The sequence below is a fragment of the Rhinoderma darwinii genome, chromosome 1, assembly GCF_050947455.1.
Source record: "Rhinoderma darwinii isolate aRhiDar2 chromosome 1, aRhiDar2.hap1, whole genome shotgun sequence".
Classification (NCBI taxonomy): Eukaryota; Metazoa; Chordata; class Amphibia; order Anura; family Rhinodermatidae; genus Rhinoderma; species Rhinoderma darwinii.
Genome location: NC_134687.1, coordinates 581,758,882 through 581,784,648, shown reverse-complemented (window position 1 = coordinate 581,784,648; position 25,767 = coordinate 581,758,882). Strand labels below are relative to the sequence as shown.

Sequence of the window (25,767 nt, the reverse complement as noted above, 5' to 3'; positions counted from 1 at the left end):
GGAGTTCCTTTTGTTACAAAACAGCAATGAAAATTAAAATAAAAATGCCCAAATAATGTCAAATAATCACATTTCTGATAATGAAAGTGAAAAACTGAAAGGCAAGTTAAAGTGTATGTTCACAAATGCCAGAAGTCTAGCAAGCAAAATGGAGGAGCTGGAGGCCTTGATACTGGAAGAAAATATAGATATAGTTGGTGTTGCTAAAACATGGCTAGACTCTTCAAACGACTGGGCTGTAAATCTAGAGGGTTTTACACTTTTTCGGAAAGACAGGACAAATAGGAAAGTTGGTGGTGTATGTCTGTATGTGAGAAGTGATATGAAGGCAAGCGTGAAAGAGAAATTTGAGGGTTAAGATTGTGAGGAGGTTGAAACCTTGTGGGTGGAACTAGAAAGGGAGGTAAATACTGAAAAAATTACTTTTGGTGTAATCTATAGATCCCCCCAAAATAACTGAGGAGATGGAAGGTCAGCTATACAAACAGATGGAGCGGGCTGCACAGGCTGGTACTGTAGAGATAATGGAAGATTTTAAGTAACGGGATATTAATTGGCGTCGTGCTTCGGCTTCAACTGCAAAGGGGAGACATTTCCTAAACCTGTTGCAGGAAAATGTTATGGGCCAGTTTGTGGAAGACCCGACTAGAGGTGAAGCTCTGTTGGATCTGGTCATTTCTATTAATGCAGAGCTTGTTGGGAATGTCAATGTTCGTGAAACCTTGGTAACAGTGATCACAATATAGTTACATTTTAACTATACTGTAAAAAACAAAGACAGGCTGGGAGGGCAAAAACACTTAATTGTAAGAAGGCCAATTTCCCCAGGATGAGGGCTGCAATTCAGGATATAGACTGGGAAGAACTAATGTCAAATAATGGTACAAATGATAAATGGGAGATCTGCAAATCTACTTTGGGTAATTATAGTGCAAAATTTATTCCTATAGGTAACAAGTATAAACGACTAAAATTAAACCCCACCTGGCTTACACCTTCTGTAAAAAGGGAAATACATAACAAAAAAAGGGCATTTGAAAAATACAAATCTGAGGGCACATCTGTAGCCTTTTTAAATTATAAGGAGCGTAATAAAATCTGTAAAAATGTAATAAAGTTAGCAAAAATACAAAATGAAAGGCAGATGGCCAAGGATAGTAAAACAAATCCCCAAAAAAACTTCAAGTATATAAATGCAAAAAAGCCAAGGTCTGAACATGTAGGGCCCTCAAAAAGGGCTCAAGGTCTTCCCCGGGTAATTATAGACCAGTAAGCTTAACATCCATCGTGGGGAAAATGTTTGAGGGGCTATTGAGGGACTATATACAGGATTATGTGACAAAAAATAGTATCAGCCAGCACGGTTTTACTAAGGACAGAAGTTGTCAAACTAACCTGATATGTTTTTATGAAGAGGTGAGCAGAAGCCTAGACAGAGGGGCCGCTGTGGATATAGTGTTTTTGGACTTTGCAAAGGCATTTGACACTGTCCCTCATAGACGTCTAATGCGTAAATTAAGGACTAAAGGTTTAGATAGTATAGTTTGTAATTGGATTGCGAATTGGCTCAAGGACCGTATCCAGAGAGTTGTGGTCAATGATTCCTACTCTGAATGGTCCCCGGTTATAAGTGGTGTACCCCAGGGTTCAGTGCTGGGACCACCATTATTCAACTTATTTATTAATGATATAGAGGATGGGATTAATAGCACTATTTCTATTTTTGCAGATGACACCAAGCTATGTAATGTAGTTCAGTCTATGGAAGATGTTCGTGAATTGCAATCGGATTTAAACAAACTAAGTGTTTGGGCATCCAGTTGGCAAATTAAGTTTAATGTAGACAAATGTAAAGTTATGCATCTGGGTACCAACAACCTGCATGCATCATATGTCCTAGGGTGAGCTACACTGGGGGATTCTCTTGTTGAGAAGTATCTGGGTGTACTTGTAAATCATAAACTGAATAACAGCATGCAATGTCAATCAGCTGCTTCAAAGGCCAGCAAGATATTGTCGTGTATTAAAAGAGGCATGGACTCGCGGGACACGGATGTAATATTACCACTTTACAAAGCATTAGTGAGGCCTCATCTAGAATATGCAGTTGAGTTCTGGGCTCCAGTTCATAGAAAGGATGCCTTGGAGTTGGAAAAAATACAAAGAAGAGCAACAAAGCTAATAAGGGACATGGAGAATCTAAGTTATGAGGAAATATTAAAAGAATTAAACCTATTTAGCCTTGAAAAAAGACGACTAAGGGGAGACATGATTAACTTATATAAATATATTAATGGCACATAGAAAAAATATGGTGAAATCCTGTTTCATGTAAAACCCCCTCAAAAGACAAGGGAGCGCTCCCTCTGTCTGGACAAAAAAACGGTTCAACCTGCAGAGGTGGCAAGCCTTCTTTACTGTGAGAACTGTGAATCTATGGAATAGTCTACCGAAGGAGCTGGTCACAGCAGGCACAGTAGATGGGTTTAAAAAAGGCTTAGATCATTTCCTAGAACAAAAAAATATTAGCTCCTATATGTAGAAATTTTTACCTTCCCTTTTCCCATCCCTTGTTTGAACACGTGTCTTTTTTCAACCGTACTAACTATGTAATGTGGGGGCATATGTAAACTGTGCGGAGTACATCAGGTCATAATAAGAGGGTATAATAATGTGGAAAATAAATAATAATTCATAGATATGTGGCCAGTGTCGGACTGATAAATAGTGCAACATTCTGCACATTTTGCATTGCCATATTCTGAGAGCCAGAACTTTTTTATTTTTTTCTTCACCGGAGCTGTGTGAGGGCTTATTTGTTGCAGGATAATCTGTAGTTTTCATTGGTACCATTTTGGGGTACATTTTTTGATCACTTTCTATTACATTTTTGGCAACCAAGGTGACCAAAAACCATCAATTCTGACTTTTAATTATTTATTATTTTTTTTACGCGTTCATTGTATAAATTACAATTTTACTAAATTCTGGGGGTCGATACGATTACGGCAATACCATACGTATATAGTTTTTTTTTATGTTTTGCCGCGTTTGCAAAATAAAATCACTTTTTTATAAAATTGTAATGATGGGGGTAGGGAAACAGACAAGTGAGCCCTAATATACCCGCCACTCAGTCCCTGCCTACTTGCAACGACCCGCCCTAGGCGACGGGGTACAACTGGGCGACGGTCCCTACGCTCAATAAGTGCACGACAGACAGACAAGGGTACACAGAAGCTAAGGGAAATGAGTGGTGAACAAGCCGAGTCAAACCAGGAGTGTACGAGGTACCAAACGCGGAGCAGGAGAGTAGTCAGAAAGCCAGGGTCAATATGAAGCAGGGTCAAATAGTTCAAAAGCTGCAGCAGGTCCAGGAAACCAAACGAGAAGAATCACAAGCAAGGAGGAACAGGAAAGGCAGGTATAAATAGACAGAGGGCGGGAGCTAGCTCCGTCTGGCCAGGCTGTGATAGGCTCTCCCACTTCTAAGCCTGCCATCCTGAGTGGTGGAAGATGGAGTCAGTCTCACAGACATAGAAGCAGGTGCAGACTGATTACTTATGGGCGTTGACACAGAAGCTGTGCCTGGCAGATCCTTTACAGTACCCCCCTTTTATGAGGAGCCACCGGACCCTTTCTAGGTGGACCTGGTTTATTGGGGAAATGAAGGTGGAACCTCCTGACCAATACCCCAGCGTGAACATCCCGGGCGAGTACCCAAGTCCTCTCCTCAGGCCCGTATCCTCTCCAATGGACCAGGTACTGGAGGGAGCCTTGGACCATCTTGCTGTCCACAATCTTGGACACCTCGAATTCCACCCCCTCAGGGGTGAGAACGGGGACAGGAGGTTTCCTCGAGGGAGCCAAGGACGGGGAGCAGCGTTTTAGGAGGGAGGCATGAAACACGTCGTGTACTCGAAAAGATGGGGGCAACTCCAGTCGGAAGGAGACAGGATTGAGGACTTCAATGACCTTGTTCGGCCCTATAAACCGGGGAGCAAACTTCTTGGACGGGACTTTAAGGCGCAAGTTCTTAGACGATAGCCACACCAGATCCCCGACCATAAACAAGGGGTTAGCAGAACGTCTTCTATCTGCCTGAGTTTTTTGTATGCTCTGGGACGCCTCTAGGTTCTTCTGAACCTGCGCCCAGACTGTGCACAGTTCCCGATGAACGACCTCTACCTCGGGATTGTTGGAACTACCAGGTGAAACGGAGGAGAACCGTGGATTAAACCCAAAATTACAGAAAAAGGGGGAGACCCCTGACGAGTTACTGACCCGGTTATTAAGGGAAAATTCGGCGAGGGGAATGAATGAGACCCAATCATATTGACAGTCAGAGATAAAACACCTTAAATATTGTTCTAGAGACTGATTAGTCCTCTCAGTTTAGCCATTAGTTTCAGGATGGAAGGCAGAGGAGAAGGACAGATTAATCTCCAACTTTTTACAGAAGGCTCTCCAAAACAATGAAACAAATTGTACCCCTCTGTCAGAAACAATATTGACAGGGACCCCATGGAGACGCAGGATGTGTTTGACAAACAAGGTAGCTAACGTCTTAGCATTGGGTAGTTTCTTGAGGGGCACAAAGTGGTACATCTTACTGAAGCGGTCTACTACAACCCACGCCACCGACTTGCCCTGAGATGGAGGCAAATCGGTGATAAAATCCATGGAGATATGGGTCCAAGGTCTCTGGGGAATGGGCAAAGAACGTAGTAAGCCCGCTGGTCGGGACCTGGGAGTCTTGGACCTAGCACAAACCTCACAAGCGGCGACGTAGGCCTTAACGTCTTTAGGTAACCCAGGCCACCAATAGTTTCTGGCAATGAGGTGCTTGGTGCCCAGGATGCCTGGATGACCAGATAGTGCGGAGTCATGATTTTCCCTAAGTACCCTTAGCCGGAATTGCAGGGGAACAAACAGCTTGTTATCAGGAAGGTTCCCGGGAGCTGAACCTTGATCAGCCGCAATTTCAGTGACTAAATCAGAATCAATAGAGGAAATGATTATACCTGGAGGCAAAATACAAGCAGGATCTTCCTCCAAAGGAGGGCTGGCCATGAAGCTACGCGACAGTGCATCAGCCTTAATATTTTTAGACCCAGCCCTATAGGTAACCAAAAAGTTGAATCTGGTAAAAAATAACGTCCATCGAGCTTGTCTCGGGTTTAGCCTCCGGGCAGATTCTAGGAAAACCAGATTCTTGTGGTCGGTAAGGACCGTTACCTGGTGCCTAGCCCCCTCCAGGAAGTGGCGCCACTCTTCAAATGCCCATTTAATGGCTAAGAGTTTGCGGTTGCCAATATCATAGTTACTCTCAGTGGGCGAAAACTTCCTGGAGAAGTAGGCACAGGGACGGAGATGGGTGAGGGACCTGGTACCCTGGGACAAGACGGCCCCCACTCCCACCTCGGATGCGTCAACTTCCACGATAAATGGCTCCATTTGGTTGGGCTAAACCAGTACCGGGGCCGAGATAAAGCACTTCTTAAGGACCTCAAAAGCCTGGACAGCCTCAGGAGGCCAGTGGAGGAGATCAGCACCTTTGCGAGTGAGGTCCATAAGAGGCTTAGCGATGACCGAGAAGTTAGCAATAAATCTCCTGTAATAATTAGCGAACCCCAAGAAGCACTGAAACGTCTTCAGGGAGGCAGGTTGGACCCACTCCGCCACAGCCTGGATCTTGGCGGGGTCCATGCGGAATTCATGAGGAGTGAGGATTTGACCCAAAAATGGTATCTCCTGCACCCCAAACTCACATTTTTCGGTCTTCGCAAACAGTTTGTTTTCCCGGAGGACCTGGAGCACCTTCCTGACATGCTCAATGTGGGAGGACCAGTCCTTGGAAAACACAAGTATGTCATCAAGGTACACTACAAGAAATACCCCCAGGTAATCTCTTAAAATCTAATTTATGAAATTCTGGAAGACCGCGGGAGCATTACACAACCCAAAGGGCATGACGAGGTATTCGAAATGACCTTCGGGCGTGTTAAACGCAGTCTTCCACTCATCCCCCTCTTTGATTCGGATAAGGATATACGCCCCCCGTAGATCAAACTTAGAGAACCATTGGGCCCCCTGAACCTGATTAAAGAGATCAGGATATCAAAGGAAGGGGATACTGGTTCCTTACAGTGACCTTATTCAAGTTACGGTAGTCAATGCATGGCCTAAAACCACCATCCTTCTTCCCTATGAAGAAGCCAGCACCTACCGGAGAAGTAGAGGGGCGAATTTAACCCTTGGCCAGGCATTCCTGGATATACTCTCTCATGGCTTCACGTTCGGGACAAGAGAGATTAAATATCCTACCCTTAGGGAGCTTAGCTCCTGGTACCAAATCGATTGCGCAATCGTATTCTCTATGAGGAGGTAACATTTCGGAGGCCTCCTTAGAGAAAACATCAGCGAAGTCCTGAACAAACTCAGGTAGCGTGTTCACCTCCTGAGGGGGAGAAATTTAATTAACAGAAAAACATGACGTCAAGCATTCATTACCCCATTTGGTAAGCTCCCCAGTATTCCAGTCAAACGTGGGATTATGCAACTGCAACCAGGGAAGGCCTAAAACCAAATCGGACGATAATCCCTGCATCAACAGTACAGAGTACTGCTCCAAATGCATGGAGCCAACAAGGAGTTCAAAAACAGGGGTATGATGTGTAAAATAATCATTAGCAAGAGTAGTGGAGTCGATACCCACTACCGGGACAGGTTTAGGCAAATCAATCAAAGGCATAGCTAAAGACATAGCAAATTCCACAGACATGATATTAGCAGAAGACCCTGAATCCACGAAGGCACTGCCGGTAGCAGACCTACCACCAAAAGAGACCTGAAAGGGAAGCAAGATTTTATTACGTTTCATATTTACGGGAAATACCTGTGCGCCCAAGTGACCTCCCCGATGATCACTTAGGTGCGGAAGTTTTCCGGCTGCTTATTCTTACGCCTAGGACAGGTGTTCACTTGATGCTTGTCATCCCCACAATAGAAGCAGAGACCATTCTTCCTGCGGAACTCTCTACGTTGTCGGGGGGACACGGAGGCCCCGAGTTGCATAGGTACCTCCGAGTCTTCCGTGGAAGAGCGAAGCAACGGAACCTCGGGAGGCATCATGGGGGAGTCAGAGGGGAAAACACAAAAACGTTCAAGTTGTCGTTCCCTGAGACGTCGGTCAAGTCGTACCGCTAAAGCCATAACCTGGTCTAGGGAGTCAGAAGAGGGATAGCTAACTAGCAGATCTTTCAGGGCGTTCGACAGACCCAACCTAAACTGGCACCTTAAGGCAGGGTCATTCCACCGAGAAGCTATGCACCACTTCCTAAAGTCAGAACAATACTCCTCAACAGGTCTCTTACCCTGACGTAAGGTCACCAGCTGACTCTCGGCAAAGGCAGTCCTGTCAGTCTCGTCATAAATGAGTCCGAGAGCAGAAAAGAAAAGATCAACGGAGGAAAGTTCAGGGGCATCAGGAGCCAAGGAGAAGGCCCATTCTTGGGGCCCTTTCTGGAGCCGGGACATAATTATACCCACCCGCTGGCTCTCAGAACCTGAGGAGTGGGGCTTTAAGCGAAAATAGAGCCTACAACTCTCCCGAAAGGAGAGAAAAGTCTTCCGGTCCCCTGAGAACCGGTCAGGCAACTTGAGGTGGGGTTCAAGAGGTGAGGTGAGGGGCACTACCATGGTAGCATCAGGCTGGTTGACCCTCTGAGCCAGGGCCTGGACCTGTAGGGAGAGACCCTGCATTTGCTGAGCCAGGGTCTCAAGGGGGTCCATAGTAGTGTGAGGGACCAGGGTAGACTAGGTATATGGGCTTGTGATTAAGTAATGATGGGGGTAGGGAAACAGACAAGTGAGCCCTAATCTACCCGCCACTCAGTCCCTGCCTACTTGCAACGACCAGCCCTAGGCGACGGGGTACAACTGGGCGACGGTCCCTACGCTCAGTAAATGCACGACAGACAAACAGACAAGGGTACACAGAAGCTAAGGGAAATGGGGCAGTTGCCCACGGCAACACCGTGAGCAACAAGAGTGGTGAACGAGTCAAACCAGGAGTGTACGAGATACCAAACGCAGAGCAGGAGAGTAGTGAACAAGCCGAGTCAAACCAGGAGTGTACGAGGTACCAAACGCAGAGCAGGAGAGTAGTCAGAAAGCCAGGGTCAATATGAAGCAGGGTCAAATAGTTCAAAAGCTGCAGCAGGGCCATGAAACCAAACGAGAAGAATCACAAGCAAGGAGGAACAGGAAAGGCAGGTATAAATAGACAGAGGGCGGGAGCTAGCTCCGTCTGGCCAGGCTGTGATAGGCTCTCCCACTCCTAAGCCTGCCATCCTGAGTGGTGGAAGATGGAGTCAGTCTCACAGACATAGAAGCAGGTGCAGACTGATTACCTATGGGCGTTGACACAGAAGCTGTGCCTGGCAGATCCTTTACAAAAATAATTAATTTTTTGTGTCACCATATTCTGAGAGTCATAAAACTTTTTTATATTTTAGTCAAAAAAGCTGTGGGAGGTCTTGTTTTTTGCGGGACGGGTTGTAGTTTTTATTGGTACTATTTTGGGGTACATGCAACTTTTTGATCACTTTTTATTCTATATTTTGGGAGTGGTGATGACCAAAAAAATAGTGATTCTGGCATTGCCTTTTACTTTGTTTTTTTGCGATGTTCACCGTGCGGGAAAATTAATATTATAGTTTTATAGTTTGGGTCGTTATGAAGTCGATGATACCAAATATGTGTACTCTTTAACGTTTACATTTTTTCCCTATAATAAAAGACTTATTATAGGAAAAAAAAGCAGTTCTTGTTTATGTCACTTATAACTTTAATTTTTACACTTTTCTAAAAACATTTTTATTACCTTTTTTTTTACTTTTTATTTTGTCCCACTAGGGGACTTGAAGACTTGCAGCTTTAATCGCTGCTAGAATACATTACACTACCTAGGTAGTGTAATGTTTCCTAACTGTCATTGTGACGTGACAGTCACTCTGACAGGAAGCCTATGCATAGGCTTCCGTGCATGGCTGACCAGAGGTCATCGTCTGACTCGTCTGACCCCCAGTTGCCATGACAACCATCGGCAGCCCCCAAAATTGCATGTGGGGGCTGCCGATCCGATCTTAACCCCTTAAATGTGGCGATCACAATCGACCGCCGCATCTAAGGGGTTAATTGACGGGCCCACTGATCGGCAACGGGGAGAGCAAGGCAGACACTATGCACAGTTGACCGCAATGGGATGTAGCACCGCTCCGCGGTTAATGCGAAATTAAGCGCATGCTGCAAATTGTTCAAAATCTATTCTGGATTGTACAGCAAATTTGCTTTATCATCGTTATTACGGCCTCAAGCACCGTCCCAACCGCGGGTCCAATGACCCGAACTAACAGCATCATAGATCCCTGTGATGCTGTTAGTTTGGGTGATTAAACTCGCTGTCGGACGGAACATGCGGCAGTAAAGCAAACGCTAAAATATGGCTGCATTATGGTCATCTAAGTCTTCGTTCACATCTACGTCAGGGTTCCGTTCCGACGTAGTCGACTACGGTATTCATCTCGTCAAAACGACGGAACCCTTGCACAACCGAGATAAACTGAAACCATTAACACCGGATCCGTTACCATTGAAATTAATAGTGATGGAAACGTAAACCTATGGTTTCAGTTAGTGTCAGTCAGGGCTCCTTTCCGACGGAACGGAGACCTGACGCAGATGTGAACATAGACTAAATGAGGCCTGACAATTTTAAAAGTGCTTATTTTTCACTGCCATTAGAGCTCATTAGTTGGGGGAGGGGCAACACGATATCAATTGTGATATTTTACAAGATCTGTATGACAAAACTCTACACTGAGAAATAAAGAATAAGAGGGCCTGGATCGCAATAGGCGTGCCACTTCATCCCAAAGATGTTAGATGGGGTTGAGGTCAGGGCTCTGTGTGGGCCAGTCAAGTTCTTCCACACCAAACTCACTTAACCATATCTTTATGGACATTGCATTGGGCACTGGGGAGCAGTCACAGTGGAACAGAAAAGGGCCTAACCACAAACTGCTCCCACAAAGCTGGAACAATACAATTGTTCAAAATGTCATGGTATACTGAAGCTTTAAAATTTCCCTTCGCTGGAACTAAGAGGCCTAGGTCAAGCTCTGAAAAACAACCCTATAGCATTGTCCCTCCTCCACCAAACCTTACAGTTGGCACAATGCAGTCAGACAGATGACGTTCCCCCACCATTTGCCAAACCCAGACTCATCTATCAGACTGCCAGATAGAGAAATATGATTCATCACTCCACAGAACACATTTCCATTGCCCCAGAGTCCAGTGGCGGCGTGCTATACACTCTTCCATCCGAGACTTGGCATTGTGCTTGGTAATGGAAAGCTTGCATGCAGCTTCTCGGCCATGGAAACCCACGCCACAAAGCTCCCGGCGCAGTTTTTGTACAGATGTTTATACCAGAGGTGGTTTGGATCTCTGTAGTTACTGAGTCAGCAGAGTGTTGGCGACTTTTATGCACTATACGCCTCAGCACTCGGTGACCCCGCTCTGTAACTTACGTGGTCTGCTGCTTCGTGGTTGAGTTGCTTTGGTTCCTAAATGCATCCACTTTTCAATAATACCACTCACAGTTGATGGTGGAATACCTAGGAGGGAAGAAATTTAATGAACTGACTTGTTGCAGCGGTGGCATTCTATTACAGTACCACGCTGGAATTCAATGAGCTCTTTAGAACGACCCATTCATTCACACGTTTGTAAAGGCGACTGCATGGTGCTTGATTTTATGTCAATGGGACTGAATGAAAAACCTAAATTGATTAACAGTTGTGTTCCAATAGTTTTGTCTATATAGTGTACCATGAATGTCTGATAGATGCAGGACCTAGCTTTGAGACCCTCATCTATTTCTAGCATGGGTGTCACCTGTTGAGGCGGCCCCAACATCCAGGTGTCGAATGAATTCCTTTGAGAGTCGCGGAAAAGCTAACAAACTGTGACCGGCATCTATGATATAATCATAGCATATCCCACGAATATGCCATAAATGTTTAAGTTGTGAATACCCCTTAAATATAGGGTAATTGATTATATTTTAGTTTGTTTATTTTATGTATCGTTTCAATCGTTTTTTTCTTTGAGGATAACCATTTACTTAAAGGGAACCTGTAACCAGAATTTCACCGATTAAACCAGCAATACCTGATGGAGATCGGTGAAAAAAATCATTTTTAAGCAACCTATAATTATCAGTCAGCTCTGTACCTTTAGTATTAAATTTTTTAGTGGTCCTGTGCCGTATGCTCATGTGAAGGATGGTTTATTTGCTTATATTCTCTGTATTAAATTACATTATGAATTATCAAGCAGGATGCCAAATTAATAAGATATGTATTCTCCATTCTGTATTCTTTACATTATGTGAAAGTGATTAAAATAATGTTTAAATGATTTCATTTTGTGCAGCAGCCATCTTGTCTGAAGTTCCCATCTTGGTTCTTTTGTAGTGAATAAGAAAGTCATTGTTCCTTTAAGACAAGTATATTTATGTTGATTTCATATGTTATTAAAGTTAGTTATCTTTGACCTTGGTTCCCATACGAGGCTTGGAGAAAAGGGACAGGGAGTGAGATGAGAGGGCAGCAAATATGCATGTGGGAATGCCTACCCCATCTTACAGGAATATTCTTGCCAAGAGAAATAAGGCACCTGCAAACCTGATGTGTGAAGAATTATAATGATGTATCTGGAATGTATCGTATGTCTGTAATTGGCTGAATAAGAAATATTGTCAGAAACATTACAAGCCATGACTAAGGACGCAGCAGGCGTCTGAAACGCGTAGGCTACAGCCTATTATCTTTCTAACCATCCTCTGTACTCTGGACTAAACCCGCTTTCATTATTTTTCACTGCTTTTAAACTTATGAAAATAAAACTTGGAAGAAGTTTCCTGTTTTTACCAGATGCACCAATTTCCAGCGCTGGATTCAATCCTTTATCTTCTTTGTCTATGCAAGTACGTGTGCCGACACGAGGATCCGTGCTCTAACCACTATACCTGTGATAAGGTGAGCTGGAGGAATCCTCCCTTTTTTTCTGTTCTAATACCATCGGTTTTCCTATTCCTTACGTGCTCAAATCCAATAAGCATTTCAGGGTGTCCAATATAATCATTATATATATGTTGATAAAAACCATATACTACAGTACAGAGAAAATCTATATGAGATAAATGACAAATGATAAATTGTAACGGAGATAATACAGATTTTTTATACATTATCCCAATAACATACATATATTGATGGCTCATTTTTGCTTTTAAACTCCATTGTTCGCTCACTGGCTCTTTTTACTTGGAGAATTTCATAAGATAAAGCACAAATAATCTTGAATAAAATGACCAACGAAACACAATACACCCGAGCTGATATGGCAGCGAAAGTTTTTGGTAACATGGACAATACAAGAGAAAATAGTTTTGAAATGCAAGATCTTTTCCATACATTGGAGAAATTAATGATACAGGAGGCAAAAGTTTGGTGGGACCTGACAACCCTTAAAAACTACAGTACCAAGGAAATGATCCCGAGGGGTCTACGTATGAAGAAAATCCCCACTTTCAACTACTCGGGAAGACTTTGGCAATGAATGGACCCTTTCAGACTGCTCCTTAAAATTGATGAAACTCATCATTACACAAGAAGAGTTAAAATTAATAGAACTAAAAGACGAGATATCAACAATTAAAGGAAAGTTGGAGTCCTTTTCCAGCTCACCTAATTTCATCACACTGGAAACTCGTACTTCTTACAGCATAGACAAAGTTGACAAATCAATAGCAGAAATAAAAAGAACTAAATTTCAATGAGATCTGCGTGATTACGCAAACAACGAGGTATATGAATGGGAAAATCGGGGGAGGAATTACAACAAAATAAGACCCATTCTAAAACAACGAAAATACCAAAGAAAATACGGACAATATCAAAACAGAGTTAGTTTTAGTTCCACCGAGCCTGATTCTGGGGATGGCGAAAATGAGGGAACAGATAATGAAAATTCGAGAGAAAGATTCAAAAATAATCCCAGATTCGACAAAAATAAATATATGTCAAAAAACGAGGCGGGAGGGGCGGCCGTAAGCACAAATACCATGGACCAGGAACAGAGCTGTCGCCCCCGTACCCGCAGAAATTATCATCCAATCTGAACATCACCAACCTTTCATCAACTATTCTTACCAAAGAACAAACTGAAGTTTTATAATTAGGCCTTAATTTTGCACCTACTCAAAATTTTGACCCATTCAATACACTATTAGATATCAATAAATTTGTGAGAAACTTAACAGTCAAAAGGCATTTCTACACTGAAGATTTGAATCCACAAGAAGAAAGATACAGCATAGAGGTAAAAACCACTCATGAGAATACAGGATTTCACCCACAAAAAGAAGCCTCGAAAATGGAAGAATTGAACTATAATACATTATCTTTTCAAGAATCAAGGACTATTATTTGTTTAGAAAGTTTGGACACAGAAATCCCTAATAAACACGTTCATACATCAACTAATTTCAAGACCACTAATCCCAAATTATATCCAATCTCATCAAGAACCGAAACGATGGACCGTTTCCAAACAGCTATCGAAAAGGATCTACAACAATTATCAGAGTCTTTGAATAAAGAAAAGATGAAAACTAATTTTCCAACCAAACTCAAAAAAGCAGCTAAGTCTCTCCAAGATAATAAAGATTTAATCATCAAAAAATCGGATAAGGGAGGAAGCATTGCAGTAATGGACAGGGAAGACTACAAAATACAAATTGAAAATTTACTATCTGATCAATTTACATATAAACTATTGAAACATAATCCAATAGCGATTTTCCAAAAAGAAATAAAAAATTTAATACACATAGGATTGGAAAGTGGCTCCCTTACCCAAAAACAAGCGGAATACATGTTTGTAGAATACCCAATAACACCAATACTACATGCTCTTCCCAAGACCCATAAAAACATTATTCCCCCCCCCCCCCAATGCGACCCATAGTGTCTGGAATAGGGTCTTTTCTTGAAAGAACATCAGAATGGTTAGATTCCCTTCTACAACCGATTGCACAAAACACTCCAGGTTTCCTAAAAGACACTAGAGACTTTCTATGTGCCTTTCACAATAAGATATGGTCAAACAAATACACATGGTTGACATGTGATGTCACATCTTTGTATACAAGCATACCTCATGATATAGCTTACATCGCCATGAAACATCACTTGACCACTCACAGTAATTATAGTGATTCATTACAGGCTTATATTTTGGAGGTTCTCACATTCCTAATGACCCATAATTATTTCCAGTTTGACACCAACTTTTACCTACAATTAAAAGGTGTTTCAATGGAATGGGTGCTAAATTTTCTCCCTCTTTGGCCAACCTGGTGATGGCGTAGTGGGAAGAAACATCAATTTTTTCCATGTCTAACCCCTTCTGGAATAATATAAATTGGTATGGCAGATATATTGATGACCTCCTGTTTATCTGGGAAGGAGATATATCTGCCATCCCGGATTTCGTAGATTTCCTTAATTCCAATCTATCAAACCTTAGATTCACATACACTTGTGACAAAACCAGCATTATATTTTTAGATCTTGAATTGACTGGTAACGAAGGAACATACATACAAACAAAAACTTACAGAAAACCAACGGCGGGCAATACTATACTACATGCGGACAGTAATCACTCCAAACAAACTATCATCTCAATCCCAGTCGGAGAGTTATGTAGAGCAAAACTAAATTGTAGCTCAGATATACACTACAAAACGGAAGAACAACACATCTATAATAGATTACATAATAGGGGATATCCACGCTGGTCTTTAGATAGAGCAAATAGGATAATTGCCAAGAAAAACAGAGCTACCCTGTTATCTCAAAAAAGTTCAACATCAACATCCAACAAACCTACTTTAGTTCTACAACAAAGTAGCCAATTTAATAACATAAAAATAATTATTAATAAACACTTACCTATGCTCATGGAGGATAGGATTCTGGAAGACATCCTCAAGGAAGGCTACAGAATTGTTACACGCAGAGCCCCCTCTTTAGGCACCTCACTCTCCCCTTCTCTATTCAGCTCTAATAAAATCAAAAGTACATGGTTGGAACAGAAAGTTTTTGTTTTTTTTAAATGCGGCAATAACCCCTGCAAAGTTTGTTCACATGCGACACCTAAAAAAGTATTTTCGAATTCAAACAATACCAACACTTTCACTATTAACAACTACATTAACTGCAATACAGATTCTGTTATATACATAGTTGAATGCATATCATGTAACCTTAAATACATAGGATGCACTAATCGAAAGTTCAAAACAAGAATCTTGGAACATTTAAGTTACATCCGTAATCCAAGTATTGTAAATATTTCAAATGCAGCTAAACATTTTATCCACCATCATAACAGATCAATAAACAGTTTTGTATGCTATGCCATTGAGAAGATCCATAATCCTAAAAGAGGCGGTGATATCAAATATAAAACACATACAAGAGAAGCCTATTGGATTTATAGACTTCAAACACGAGTTCCTAAAGGTCTAAATCTAAGAAAAGATCTAATGTTCCATTATTGATTTTATCTACATAGATTCATCTTTTTCCGACAACATACAAACAACCAAAAGTGTTCATTAGCCTCAAAAAAACATAGGGACCACTAATAAATGAAATTCCAAATGAATGAGCCCAAAAAAAAGACTAATGTATTCACTTTCATCCTTGTTTCTAATAATTTTGATAAAATTTTATTACTAAGCTATATAAAAGTACAGTAGTCATCTAGGAAAAGTCTAATTAATACTGGAATATTAAAGAAATCTGTAATTTGAAGAAATGGTCCTAGGATCTGTCACTAACAATTGTCAGGGTTTTTGCCGCTTTCTAAAACACATAAATATTAATGTTCCAACATAAGAAAAAAATCGGTCATAAAAGGCTCTATAAATATAACACATTTATGTTATGGTCGAATATATAGTATAAAAATTTCGACGATTACAATACACTTATATCTTGGTCAATGTCATATTACCAATCACAAAATAGACAATATTGGGAAGATAAAAAATATACAAACAAGATCAAAAGTACGAAGTATGTACTAATAAAATTACATTCCCATTTCGAGACTATAACCCACAACATTATATGAATAACATCTCCTATAAGAATATAAAAAAGAACTAGTTTTTTGTGTACGTTACATTTATCTATACATTTTTTAACAGTTTATCTTCTATCTAATTTCTCATTCCAGATGATAATAGGTGAATCATCATTACCCAGTCATTCTCCTTCTATGTTTACACAATCGAACTAACAAATTAATTATATCATAATTTAAACATTAAACCATAATCATACAGTAAATTTCATTGGGAGAGTATTCAAGTAGAAGAGGTTCCTGCCTCTTACCTCTTCCAGAAAAATATTGTTTAAAGGTAGAGAAAAAGGAGCCTCGCAGGAATCCTCTATAAACTTGGACCGCAATCAACTATCAAAAGAATATGATTCGGACCCGTCTTCTCCTCTTTTGACATTAAACAATTAAATACAAACATAATACAAGAATAAAACATTTCTGAATTTACAATAATTACTAAACAAATAATAACTTGATATAAATATATGGAATTTGTTTAATTTAAACTATAACGGGTCTGTATACATCACGGCAGACAAATTTCTCAGGAAACAGGAAATTACTTGCGTTCCAAGGGATTCCTCCCTCTTTCTCCCTACTTGAACCGCAATCAATTAACTGCTAATTAGATTGACTGGATACAAATGTCTAGACTGCACTGTCAGAAACATTACAAGCTATGACTAAGGACGCAGCAGGCGTCTGAAACGCGTAGGCTACAGCCTATTGTCTTTCTAACCATCCTCTGTACTCTGGACTAAACCCGCTTTCATTATTTTTCACTGCTTTTAAACTTATGAAAATAAAACTTGGAAGAAGTTTCCTGTTTTTACCAGATGCACCAATTTCCAGCGCTGGATTCAATCCTTTATCTTCTTTGCCTAAGAAATATTGTCACATTGTCTCTGATTGGTTAACCTCAAGTCTACACCCCTTTTGAATGATAGTATTATAATTGAGTTTTGCAATAAACCTCAAGAGGAGTATTTTGAGCATACCCGCAGCGTCTGTGTGTTATTTCTCCTATATATATATATATATATATATATATATATATATATATATATCGGTATGAAATCTCCTGATTAGGATGCTGGATAAAGTGCCTGGCGTGAGTGTCTGTTGGAACACTCGTCTAAATTTCAGTCTAATATATTTTGAGGCATTGACTTCTACGACAGTAATGGTGCCGAAAATCCCGGGAGATTGCTCGTCTGATAAGCTGTCGCTAGAGAGGTCTGGCTTTACATCTGTGAATTACAAAAAAAACGCGGTAGGTAAGGAGCTTATTCTTACACCATTCACACATATATTGCGTAAGCCTCAGAATTTAGCAGTCATGACGTAACATCTTCTGGACGGGGTACTTTATCCAGTAATATTATGAAAGGATGGATCCAAAAAGGGTATGTTGAAACTTTTTGTGTGATGAAAGATTGCAGGTGCGTACGTGATCTTGAACTGTTGATATGAAAGACATGAGACAATTTTTGCCAGCAATTACATTAACTAGAAAAAGTTGGGAGAAGTGTAATACGTCCCCCCTTTGGAATGCGGTGACGTAGCGCATGGTGGAGAGAAGTTGTAGCTCACATATGAAGTTTTTGAAATGAAGGGATTGTAGTCTGGACAGTGAGGAAACAAAACTTGCTCTGCTCCAGTGTAGTGTGTCATTTGTTATTTAGTTCTTGTGTAAAATCGTTGAGGATTAATAGTTATTCTGTTACCCGTTTGCTCTGAGATTATAGTTGGGAGGTACTGAATGTAGGTGACAGAAAAGTTGGATATTTGTGGGTAATATCCTGTAGTACCACAAGGGCTTCAATGGTTAAGTCCTGATAATGGAGAATCCAGTGCAACAGGGAAAACTTTGAATGTTGTTTTGAATAATCATTGATACACTTTTAGCACACACTGCCAGCTTGTAATACTGTGTGTAAGGGTCCAGTTGTATCCAGTGTCAGTCTGGCATAAGCTGGGAATCAGTACAGACTGATTTCTAGCACGCATTTTATAATCCGGCATGGACTTTTGATTTAGTATAACATCCAAAGTCAGTCAGTATGTAGTAATATAACATCAGACCACCGGCTTGAATACCGTTGTAAAATAACATCCTGTATTCAGTGAATGACCGACACCCCAATTGCCATCTGTGTCGTAGTAGTATAACAAACTACAAAAATTACAGTGAAAGACATTGGTATTAGCTCACACCAAGGACCCCTAAAGAAACTATCACCAAAATACATCACAGACTGTATGAACCAAAAGCTATACCCCGGCAGTGAGGGGTTTGTAGATGTTTGAAATGAATGAGACCAACTCCTGTTTGATTTAATGGAGGTTCATGAATGTCGATTGTGTTGAAGGATTTGCTCTTGCAATTGTTGATTGGCAGAATTGTGTCTGTCCTTGATGTTCAATACAGTGAGGGATCAGAGGAAAGGAGACCCTACTGCTAGAATGCAGGAGGAACGACTTTTGATATCGTATTGGTAAGACAGTCTAGAAGATAGACTGGTCTGAGATATCTGTCGGCAAACGTGGCCAGTTTGCCTGGAGGTGGGGGATTTACTGGAGATCACCCTACTGCTCTCCGACCATGGGGTCAGGAGAAAGTGAGACGAAAATGCGGGACAGCCTTGGGGCATGGGTCACGGCCATCATTATAGTAGAACGAGCAAAAGGAGCTGGGGCTTTAATTGTAAAGACTGTTAAAGAGTGATGGGAGTTGGATCTTGTGATGCTGGAAGAATGTGAAGACAAAATAACACACAGTAAAAAAAAAAAAAATTGTTGAAGAGGCTGGCAGCCGTAAGATGGATGTTTGCATGTGATAAATAGAATAGTTTGTGGAAAGTTGAGAAAGGGACAGTGGATGGCCAGGAGTAACAAGGCATAAGTTAAATTGACAAAGTAAGTGATTACAGGTGGTTACAAGAAAGTTTATGTGAGAAAGAACAATTTGAATACAAGTGTAAATTTTGATAGGATGAGTGAAGAAAACGGAGCAGCCAGGTACATTGCAGAGACTAATGTGGGTCAGAACGGGGGGAGTGTAATGTGATCGGGTGTGATGTGACATCTGTGTGACGTGTGAGACATGTGTGTAATGTAACATGTATGAAGTTTGAAACTGGCGGCCACAATATAGCAGATCTATATTGTATGTTCTTATTTTTAATAGCAGTAATGTCTAAAAAATTTTAGTGTTTTGTGTATGGGGTTAAAATCAGTTGCTCTCCTCTGTGTAAAGGAATATTTGTTATCTCTGCGCATGCGCTGTTATCTGTAAGTACCAAGTAAAAAAATACAAATAAAATTCTTAGTGTTTTGTGTATGGGGTTAAAATCAGTTTTTCTTTTCTGTGTAAAGGAATGTTTCTTATCTTTGCACATGCGCTGTTGTTCGTAACTACACCAAGCGAGAAAAATATTACAGCTGGCTGAATTTGTCTGCAAAAAGATAAAAATTACGTTGCATATTTATGTGTTATGATGTGATAAGATTTAATGTTGGAATGTTTTGCTGTTAATTCAAATGAATTAAAATACAGATATTGTGAGACACGGGGTCTTGAAAATGTATGTACCCCCACTGTTCCCTATTCTCACATATAGTTTATTGGTTTGCAGTAATTAATATTACCAGATATATTATTTTCTGTATTATTGGATAAATAATTACAATTGTTTTTGTTTTCACACATGCAGGCAAGTGCTATAGTGCTGCCTAAATGCTATTTTTTAAAATGTATGATGTTTTAAAGGTAAATGGTTGTGAGTTATTTAAAAGATAAAATGTAATTTCTCGCTATAAAATGTATTTTTGTCAGGAGAATTTTGAGGTTTTTCTGTATAGATGGTTCCAGATCCTTCCAGAAGAGAGAGTAAGAGACCATCCCCCTCCAGCAAATCTGCACAGGGAGCCGAGGTGACGTCACTCACAGATGAGTCTTTACAGGTTTAGATGGGGAGAAGGCAAAACCAAAAAAAATGTTGTTCATTTTATGCCAGATTTCAGTAAAATAATTTGTTTGTTTTTGTATAAATCAGGTATTTACAGGACCTGGTGGGGGTGGGATTTACAAGTGTCCTGGATCATCAGATGAATGTGGAAAAATAAAACTCCACCCTTTTGAAATAGCCTATCTATATGTAACATGGGTTTCCAATGTAAATTTGTAATGTAGAGATACTTTATCATATACAGTATGTACAAGACAGGATACGGTGCACCAGGTAAATCTTTCAGAAACCACTTTCACCTTCATGTTCATCTCAAGAAGCAGAGCTGGAGGTGCTCGCTGAGGCTTGTAACCTGGCAAAAGGTAAGATGGCCGACATTTACACTGACTCTAGGTACGCTTTTGGCATTGCACACAATTATGGGCCCATTGGTAGTAGGACCTTTGTTGGATCATCGGGTAAGCCAATTACCAGAGAGCAAGAGATGACAGACCTAACAACAAGAGTATGTGCAGCCAGGTAACAGTAAATTGGCTTATCCCTGGATACAATAATGCCACCACTAGGTTTGTAGCAGCCTGCATGATGTGCGCACAGCATGACATAGGTAAAAAAGCAAAGGTACCTATGAGAAGTGCACCCGGCCAGATTACCCGTTCCAGCGAATGCAGAACATACGACTACCCAAGGTAGAAGTGTATGAAAAGGTGCTCGTATGTGTAGACCTGTTCTCAGGGTGGCCTGAAGCCTGGCTGGTATTTTCCCACTGTAGAAGTTGTGTGTAGTGACAGGGGAATCGTTTTTATCCCAAGTATTGAACTGATGTTTGTACAATGATAAGATGTCAGCAGTTCTCCAGATGTTATTCCAAAGTTAGTTTGTTTAATAATGATATTCAAGAAGTGTTGTGGGAATATTAAATACTGAGGTTAAGTATTATGTAAAGTTCTAGATCAGCGTGCCTTAGCATTGGACTATTGGAGGCATGCGTCAGATAAAAGGTACAGAAGCGGAATATTCCCATTTGAAGAAAAAAAAAATTGTTGTGAAAGGAAAATTTTAGAACATTCTGGCAGTCTATATATAAAGGAGAAAAATCAGTTTGTATGTATCACTTCTAGTTACTGCTCAATGTGAATGTTTAATGTAAAGATGTTATTTGATAATGTTTTTCTTCAATTGAAGTATCTGATTAAGATCAATTAATGATTATGCGATGAAAAAGATTGTTCTCCACAGAAAGTGTCCAACTGGGAGCGACAGGCATGAAAACCAGATTCTAACAGAACGTGGATGGATAAAGGAAGGTAAACCGGTAGCATCCAAGGCACTCTTGATGGCACTTGCATTGATGGTGTGTGGCCTCACATATGCCCCTAAGACTGCAAGGATCAATTTGTTAAGATCTAATTGGCATGTCCCAGGTTTTAGAGCTGTTGCTGCTAAATTCCGTTTGAGATGTTTGATTTGCCTACAGAACAGTCCTGGCAGACCAGTGCCAACCTTATCATACCCGCCTCCCACATTTTCTAGGTGCCCTGTCCATATAGGTCAGAGAACTTTTTCTTATATAAAGGTGTGTGTTTGATTTAGTTTAAGGGTCTGTCATTGTTATTGTATGTATTAAGAACAATTTTTATATTACGTAGATCATGTTATCACCAGATTAGTATTTATTTTAACAATTGACAAGGGTTGGCGATCCCCAGCAAGTGCCAGTAAATATGAACTAAAAGACTTTAATATGATGAACTCCATCACTGAGATGCGGCAGGCGAAGCCTGAGCCAATACAACACGTTTGTTATGAACTGACAGCAGTGTCACAATTCTAAGCAGCCGTGCAGACAAGCAACTTACCGGAGGAAGAGGACAGATGCGGAAAGTTTGTGGTAGTCACAATAAAACTGCACTACTCCGTCTATGTGGGATCTCACCTCAGGCTCACAGTACAGCCCGGTGATGTATACTAAAAGAGATGGTGTGTCTGACAGATGAGAAGGACCAAGCCAAGTCCTGATGACATCAGCAAAGGTCAAAGTAAAGCAAAGACCAAAAAACCTAAGCGAACCCGTTAGCAGCATCCAAGTGTTTTAATAAGTAAGTGACCAGGATGAGGGTAATAATAAATCCCTCACTGGACACCACCGTACAGTCTGACATCATAATTGTGTGTGTTACCCTAAGGGTGACAGTCAGTGAAGAGCAGAAAGACAGAAGAGGATGACAATGTGCAGGACTTGTCAATGCACTGGTGGGACCCTATACCCAAAGCTGACATTGGTGATGGCATACTATTAGTTATAGCCCTATTAATATATTGTTTGAGGTTTATAATCATAATATATAATTTAATATGAGAAAAATGGGGGGTTTGTGAAGGATGGTTTACTTGCTTATATTCTCTGTATTAAATTACATTATGAATTGTCAAGCAGGATGCCAAATTACAAAGATATGTATTCTCCATTCTGTATTCTTTACATGATGTGAAAGTGATTAAAATAATGTTTAAATGATTTAATTTTGTGCAGCGGCCATCTTGTCTGGAGTTCCCATCTTGGTTCTTTTGTAGTGAATAAGAAAGTCATTGTTCCTTTAACCCCTTAGTGACCACTAATACGCCTTTTTACGTCGGTCACTAATGGGCTTTAGGCTAGGCTGACGCCTTTTCACGTCAGCCTAGTCTAAGTCCTGCACGGGTCTCCCGAGCAGGCTGGTGCCAGGGCTCTGCTGTCTGATGACAGCTGGGCTCCTGCTCCAACGCCCGCGATCGAAGTTTACTTCGATCGCGGCCGTTTAACCCGTTAAATGCCGCCGTCAATAGCGACCGCGGCATTTAACTTTGTTTACAGAGGCAGTGAGCTCCCTCTGTCACCCATCGGCGGCCCGCGAATGCAATCGCGGGTCTCCGATGGGGTGTCATGGCAGCCGGGGGCCTGATAAAAGCCCCCAGGTCTGCCCTGGACATATTCCTGTTAGGACGCGCCGGAGGCACGTCCTAACAGATTGCCTGTCATATTTACACTGACAGGCAATAATGCTCTGGTATACGAAGTATACCAGAGCATTATAGCAGCGATCGGAATATCGCACAGTAAAGTCCCCTAGTGGGACTAATAAAATAAGTCATCAAAGTGAAATAAAGATTATTAATAAAAAGTACAGTAAAAAAATAAATAAAACCATTTTTTTCCATAAAAAGTGGTTTTATTTTTAATAAAAGTGTAAAAAAAAAAAAAAAGAACACATATGTGGTATCGCCGCGACCGTAATGACTCCATTAATAAAGTTAATATGTAATTTAAACCGCAAAGTGAACACTGTAAAAAAAAAACGCAAAAAACCATGGCGAAGTTGCAATTTTTTTCCATTGCCCCCCAAAAAAGTCATAATAAAAATGAATCAATAAGTCCCATGCACCCCAAAACAGTACCATTCAAAACTACGTCTTGTCCCGCAGAAAACAAGCCCAAAAAATCACTACATTGATGGAAAAATAAAAAAATTACGCCTCTTGGAAAGCGACGATGCAAAAACAAATAATTTTAGTTCAAAAGAGTTTTTATTGTGCAAAAGTCGTAAAACATAAAAAAAAAAAAACACATATGTGGTATCGCCGTAATCGTACCGACCCATAGAATAAAGGTCACATGTTAATTACGTCGCACAGTGAACGGCGTCAATTTAAAAACGCATAGAACAATGGCGGAATTTCAGGTTTTTTTTATAATCCCCCCCAAAAAGGTTAATAAAAGTTAATATAAAAATTATATGTACCCAAAAATGGTGCTATTAAAAAGCACAACTAATCCCGCAAAAAACAAGTCCTCATACAGCTATGTAGACGAAAAAATAAAAACTTTATAGCTCTTTGAATTCGACTATAAAAAAACGAATAAAATAGCTTGGTCATTAGGGCCTAAAATGGGCTGGTCACTAAGGGGTTAAGACAAGTATATTAATGTTGATTTTGTATGTTATTAAAGTTAGTTATCTTTGGCCTTGGTTCCCATATGAGGCTTGGAGAGAAGGGACAGGGAGTGAGATGGCAGGGCGGCAAATATGCATGTGGGAATGCCTCCCCCATCTTACAGGAATATTCTTGCCAAGAGAGATAAGGCACCTGCAAACCTGATGTGTGAAGAATTATAATGCTGTATCTGGAATGTATCGTATGTCTGTAATTGAATGAATAAGAAATATTGTCACATTGTCTCTGATTGGTTAACCTCAAGCCTACACCCCTTTTGAAAGATATTATTATAGTTGAGTTTGGCAATAAACCTCCAGAGAAGTATTTTGAGCATATCAGCAGCGTCTGTGTGTTATTTCTCCTCTCCTGATATATATCGGTATGAAATATCCTGATTAGGATGCTGAATAAAGTGCCTGGCGTGAGTGTCTGTTGAAACACTCGTCTAAATTTCAGTCTAATATATTTTGAGCCATTGACTTTCACGACACTAATGAGCATAAAAGAGTCGTATCTTAGTTTGAAAAGAGTCATATCTTCATTCCTCAAGATTTTCCGAGTTAATCCTGCCACCTTACTTTTGATTGACAGCTCTCCTCCCCCAGCACACACGAAATCCCGCACTTGCGCATCGATGTCCTGTTGCGATGTGCGCGCACAACTGGACACCATAGCGGCGCATGCGCAGTAACTAGATTTGAGGGCCGAACAAAGCAGGGAAGGGTATCAGACCTTACATGACAGGCGCATGAACACTATCTCAGACAGGATTTTGGCATTCAGGGAGAGCCAGTTTTCGGCGATGGTTGGGCATAAGAGGAACGAACAAGACTGCTGGATTATTACCATAAAAGGCGCAAAATGCTTGCAGACCGTTATTTATAGTCGAAGGAGTTAGGCGGGCAGCGAGGGGAGAGTAGGGTGACATTTATCAAAAACACCAGACATATACTCTATTATAACTTCATCGTTTTGATGAAATAATGCATCACACAGTGACAGAAAAACCAACGGAGGCTCGCAACACAGATGTGAACATAGCTTTTCAAGTCCGCGATCATGTTGCAAACTGCACTAAACTTATGAAAATGCTGCATGTGGGATGACAAACCGTAAACGCAGTCGTGCAGATTTATCTGGTGTAAATATTTTTAAAAATATCGCAACATGGTCTACAGCTAAATGCCATATTTACCCAGCCCCTGCACCCTATGTTTAGAACATACGTTGGAATAAGCGTGCGTGATCTCAGTGTCTTGAAACATTTCCCGCCACTTTTCTACTTATAAGTAACTATAATGGAGTTGTTCACGGTAGAACCTCGCTGCAGCAGTTCCAGTTTTGTCGCCCCATTACTGAACTGTGTAGATTGGGGCTGCTGCAGAGACGACAAACAACAACCGTACTCCATTCTCGCCGCGCCTATTCAGCGCCTGCGCGTCTATCACGCTGACGTTTCTTCCTGCACGTGGTTTTATGGGCCCTGCGCAACTACATGGGCGGAGCCAGCCGTCAGAGATCGAACGACCTCATTGGTCCGCTTTCAATC

The 25,767-nt window shown here is 40.9% G+C and overlaps 1 long non-coding RNA gene across 1 annotated transcript in view; it reads right to left on the bottom strand.

Annotated features, from left to right (window-relative positions):
- LOC142746312 (uncharacterized) overlaps positions 1–25,601 on the bottom strand; it is a 129,030-nt gene extending 103,429 nt beyond the window's left edge. The window contains exons 1-2 of the long non-coding RNA XR_012881703.1: positions 25,445–25,601; positions 15,093–15,203 (exon numbers count right to left, since the gene is read on the bottom strand). This is a non-coding gene — a long non-coding RNA (uncharacterized LOC142746312). The remainder of the gene's footprint in view (positions 1–15,092; positions 15,204–25,444) is intronic.
- Positions 25,602–25,767: the final 166 nt, after the last annotated feature.